This window comes from Orcinus orca, chromosome 19 (assembly GCF_937001465.1).
Source record: "Orcinus orca chromosome 19, mOrcOrc1.1, whole genome shotgun sequence".
Classification (NCBI taxonomy): Eukaryota; Metazoa; Chordata; class Mammalia; order Artiodactyla; family Delphinidae; genus Orcinus; species Orcinus orca.
The window spans coordinates 22,389,333-22,394,938 of NC_064577.1; the positions used below are offsets into that span (position 1 = coordinate 22,389,333).

The window sequence follows — 5,606 nt, forward strand, 5'->3', positions numbered from 1 at the left end:
TTTCATCTCTTGTTAACTTCCTCACTTGATCTTATTTGTGTTAGATAAGATCTATGGATTGTCTTTCTGGCTTTTTAGAGAAACCTGCCTGAGCAGGAAAGGGGGAGAAGATTCGGGAGGACAGGAGGCCTGCTTGCCCCTGGCATCATTTCAGTTTTGATGAGGGCCATGGAAGTAAGTCCCACTTTTGGGGCCTGTGAAATGGGAGATTGTCGGGGCGGGGGGGTCAGTCAGCCTCTCTCCTCTTCCCCCCACTTCCTTGTTCCTGCCTCTTCCGGGAGGCTGGTTCTCAGGGAGCACCGGTTTCTGAGGGATGCTGTCCAGCCTCTCCCTTTCTGTGCTCAAGGTTGCAGACTCTAGAACCTGCTCTGCCCATCCCCCATTCTGCTGCCTCCCTGCCCCCATGTCCCTGAGACCCCAAATGTGCCCCAATAGCCCCCAGGGAAGGCACCTTTGTGCCACATCATCTCAAGCATCATGGCTGGAGTCCACAGCTCAGGGTCTTGATTCTATTTGGACATCTGACCAGGTCTTTGGAATCAGAGATGAAAGCCAAGGTTCCTGTCTTCAAGAAGCTCAGGGTCGACCTGTTTTTGTCCAATGACTCATGATCTTTCGAAGATGCTCTAACTTCACTTCTGACTGATTTCCCATAAATGGTCTTCCACACTTGAGTTTTAAGTTCTTATGATTCCCAATTCAACCAATTAATCATCTTTAAACAAGTGCTAAGGTGAACTTGAAGAGCCATTACCTGAAGAAATTCTTTATGGAATTAAAAAAAGGATTTAGTAAAAACCATTCACAACATTTTTAATGTTTCTAATTTATCCTCTTATGAAATTGAATTTTCAGATATAGGGTCTCTTTAAAAAGTATACCTAGGGAATTCCCTGATGGTGCGGTGGTTAGGACTCACACCTTCATTGCCAGTCCCTGGGTTTGATCCCTGGTTGGATCCCACAAGCTGCACGGTGCGGCCAAAAAAAATAAAACCAAATAAAAATAAAAAGTATAACTATATCCATTTCTACCTACTCCAGTATCTAGAAAACATTGGATTATTGGGCTAAACTATCAAACACCAACCACTTTTTTTTTAAAGAGCCCTTTGGTGATAGAAAATAGCTTAACAATCACCAGTTTGCCTCGTGTCACTTCATATGAGAAATAAGTAAATATATGTACAGTTGACCCTTGAACAATACAGGCTTGAGCTGCACAGGTCCACTTACACAGATTTTTTTAATGATATTATTTATTTATTTATTTTTGGCTGTGTTGGGTCTTCGTTGCTGCGCATGGGCTTTCTCTAGTTGCAGCGAGTGGGGGCTACTCTTCGTTGCGGTGCGCGGGCTTCTCATTGTGGTGGCTTCTCTTGTTGTGGAGCACGGGCTCTAGGCAAGCAGGCTTCAGTAGTTGCGGCACACGGGCTCAGCAGTTGTGGCTCGCAGGCTCTAGAGCGCAGGCAAAGTAGTTGTGGCTCAGGAGTTAGGTTGCTCCGTGGTATGTGGGGTCTTCCCAGACCAGGGCTCAAACCCGTGTCCCCTGCATTGGCAGGTGGATTCTTAACCACTGAGCCGCCAAGGAAGCCCTTACACATAGATTTTTAAAAATCTTTTTATTGAAGAATAGTTGATTTACAATGCTGTATTAGTTTCAGGTGTACAGCAAAGTGATTCATATATATATGTATTATACATATATATATATGTGTGTGTATATATGTATATTCTTTCTCAGATTCTTTTCCAGTAAATATAGTACCTATATATCCACTTTACAGATCTTTAAATGAACTAAGTGTGAGGAAAAGTTTGTGTTCGATTAGGGATCCCAGGATGTGTAATCAAAAGAACTAGGGTCTGAGTCCTGACTCTATCCAAAGCGTTCCAGCTTCCCGCCCCTGGTGAGTCATCGACCCCTTCCTTTGTTCTTGCAGCAGAGATAGTGGTCTGCAGACTTTTGACTGTGTGGGAGGTAGGTTCCGCACCGCCCACGTTGTTCAAGCGTCAACTGTATTTTCAGGAAGGGCGTGCAGAAGATGGAGAGAGCATCTCTTGTTATTCTCTCTTCTCGCTGCAGCCAGATTGCCTGGAGGGACATGCAAAACGGATTCATAGTTATTGGGACAGATTCCACGTGGGCTCCAGCCGCAGCCTCCGAGGTGCTGGGATGCTTACCCATCCACGCAGAACCAGGCAGGGGCTCCGAATGAACCAGTCTCTGAGCTCGAAAATCTCCACTGACAGGTGGGGATGCTGGGGCCAGAGGTTTGCAAACAACACAAAGTAGAGTCGGTATGATTTCTCCTGGGGCACCCAGCTAATTACAACCAAAATTGTTTCCCCTCACATTTACAGGAGCAATGCCTCACCTTTCCCCTTCACGCTTGCCGGGTGCCTGTGACATCTAGAACCAAACAGAGCAACTCAGAAGTTAGGACCCAGCCCCGAAACCCTGCCATCCGCATTTCCACTTGGTGCTCTTGCTGACAGAGGTGCTCGGGCGTTTACGATAGGTACATCAGCTTGAGGGAAACAGCAACGATATGTTTCCGGTGAATCTGGGCCAAGGGGGTGAGTTTTTCAAAAACACTCTCTGCTCTTGCCCCCTCTTTTGCAGGGGTTGTTTTTTGCTTTTATTGAACTAGTTTCTGTTTTTTAAAAGAAGGCTCGGTTAGATACGTGGTCAAAGACAAATAGTAGAGAAGTGTTTTCTCCCCGCTGCCCCCTCCCTTCCTGTTCCCCACGGGTAACCTCTGTATGTACTTGCCTTTTAAAGGAAAATATTCGTGTTGCACAACCCAGTGTCCGGATCCAGGTTTTTCCAAAGTGAAAGACAAATGCTTCCGAGGAGCTGCCACCACTGCTATAGCCCACGCTCTTCTCTCTTTGAAAATATCAGCCATGGGTTCCACCAGACGTTTGGAATGAAAAGATTAACCAGTATCGCAGCTTAGGATACCCTTTTCTAACTACGTCAGATCGTGTCTTTTCACATTCACTCAGCCTTGGGAGAGATCAATATGTGTTTGTTGATCAAATAGGTTATTTTCGGTTCACTAAAGAGCCAATTAATGAGAAAATAAACAAATAAGCGTTTAGCCATCACTCTTGGCTTCTTTCACCACCTAAAATATGTTCTGGGGTAGGTTTCCACAAACGAAAGAATCTCACTGCATGATCAGAAATGTAACTGGTCCAGAGAGAGGGAGAGAGAGGGAGAGAGAGACAGAGCTGAGGCTTGTTCTTGGAAAGGCCGCCAGTGGATTCATTCCAGAATTTATTGCTGTTTCATTACTGCTAATAATCCAAGTAAGGGCCAAAGCCCTCTTTTACTTCTTATGAAAAATATTGGAGCAATAGCAGAAAATGCCCGTGTCTGTTAGAAACTCCACCAATGTCAAGTTGCTCTGAAAGTTGCTACTCTTTTATCGGTTGTCTGAGAGATTCTATAAATGGAGCACGTGGCTGCTGGACCTCACCACTCTGCCTGCAGGCTGAGCACCCCGGCTGGTGGGGGGCTGGCTGAGCTCCCGGAAAACCGAGACAGACGGCAAAGCAGTGGGTTCCTCAAGCTCTTCCTTGTGAGGATTTCTACTAGTAGATCAGTGGTACTTGACAGAAAGACAGATCTGGACTTTGTAAAAAGCAAGCAGCAGTTCCATGTCTCTTTTGTGACCTTGGACTCAAGTGAGTAATTGACGTTTCTTTAGCCCCTTGATAGCACTTCACAAACCCTCCAGAAAATAATAGAGAGAAAAAGTGCTTTGGAATCCAACAGATCTAGTAATTCCCAGGGGCAGTTCACTTAGCTGTGTGACCTTGACCGATTACTTAAACTCTGTGAGCCTCAATTTCCTCTTCTGTAAAATGAGTGTAATAATGTACATCACTACAAAGGCTGCTGGGAGAACTGAGATAATGTAGTTGAGACCCCAAGTCCAGTACCTGGCACATAAGTAGGTGGTCAAGAAATATAAGCTCCCTACTTAAGACATATGTATTGGGAATGGAAGAAAGAAAGGATCATAAAGGAAGAATAAAAAGACAGGAAGGAGAAAGCAAGGACTATCAGGAGAAAGAGTAAGAACTTAACAGCTTTGTGTCAAGGAGAAAATCCTCCGCGCTCAGCCTCAGCTGGTACGTATTTCTTGGGACCTGCTTATCCCTCCTGAGGTTCAGCCTTTGGCCATTCCGTTCCTCGTTAGCACTTTCCCCAGGAAGAAGGAGAGAGAGAGACCGAAGCTCAGATCCGTCAATTTTACAGTTATTGAGTCTTGTCAAGACGGAGCCGGGAGAAGAAAAGGCACAGTGAAAGTGAAGGCTGGAGCTGTGTGCGTATCTCCTCTCTCTCTCTTTCTCACTGCTCTTTACTCAGGGGGCTCTGTGGGGAAGTCTGGGTCCTACATCTCCACCTCCCCACTGTCCACTCACTGTTTAACCCTTGTCACCTGTCTTCAATCACACTCCGCTCCCAATCCAGTGCGCTGCTGAGCCTTTGCCCCTGCAGAGCTCACTAGGAACCTCCTGGTTGCAAAATCATACAGCATTTTCTTAGTCCGTGAGTGGTACCGGCACGGCTCTTCCTGCAACTAACTACACCCCTAAGTTTCTGGGGATACCGTAGTCCACCCAACCCCACTTGCCTCTTCTTCTTCCTTGCCATCCTACTCTGGAGGCGATGCACCCGGCTGAGAGCACATCCCAGACTCCACAGCAGCTAAAAGCGTCCAGTGAGATGTAAGCAAGGTGATGCCCAGGGACGGGCAGCCTGGAAGGTTCTCAGCCAAGTCTTCGGGTAGCTTGAACCCTGACTGTAGCCTCCTTTTCCGCCCAAACTTGGGGGACCTGAGATCATTAAGGAAACATTTTCCTAGGACTTACATGGATTCAGCCCTGATGAAATTCTCCCTCGTCCCTAGCCCAGGTGTGGGGTGAGTATCCTGAGTGTGTGGGTGAGGGTGTAGCTGCACTCTGGAGGCACCTGACGAGGAAACGGAAAATCCATTTGGGAGAAGAGGGTTTCTGGGTGAAGCCTTGGGAATGACTCTTGGTGTCCTTCCTGGTGGCGGGCGACATATCCAGACCTGCCAGGAGCAGGGCGGGGGAGCAGCCGTGGGAGAACCCCACCCTCAAGCAGCAGAGGTCCGGCTGGAAGGATGGGGAGGACACGCCCAGGCTCCTGCCCTTACCTGGGGAGTCTGAGGAAGGCTGGGAGGGTGGGGAGGCAGCCAGCCAGCCTGAAAGCTCCGCCAGGGCCAGGGTGCTGGCTGTATCCACGGGGCTGGACGGGGTGGGCGGGGGCGTGGCGATGAGCGTGCTGCGTGTACAGGAGCCAAGTAGGAAGGACGTGCAGAGGTCACCGGGGAGCTCTCGTCATCAGAGCAGGCCACCCGGGCTTCCATGAGTCACTGTGGCATCGTGCGCAGCCCTCGCTGGCTGGGTTTTCTCAGTGACACAGCTTCCTGATGTTGTGGTCACTCCACTGGCTGACCTGGAAGTGGCACCAGCTGTTTAATCATCCACAGGAAAGACTGTCTCAACACCTCTACCAGATAATCCGCGGCAGGGCGGGGGCGTATATGTAGGAGCCGGTGAATT

At 48.3% G+C, this 5,606-nt stretch overlaps 1 long non-coding RNA gene across 1 annotated transcript; it reads right to left on the reverse strand.

Moving 5' to 3' along the window:
• Nucleotides 1–1,640: 1,640 nt before the first annotated feature.
• On the reverse strand, nucleotides 1,641–5,242 carry LOC117203605 (uncharacterized). Its single transcript, XR_004486471.2, has 3 exons — nucleotides 2,378–5,242; nucleotides 2,184–2,261; nucleotides 1,641–2,094 (listed from the first exon to the last, which is right to left on the reverse strand). It is a non-coding gene; the product is annotated as an uncharacterized LOC117203605 (long non-coding RNA).
• Nucleotides 5,243–5,606: the final 364 nt, after the last annotated feature.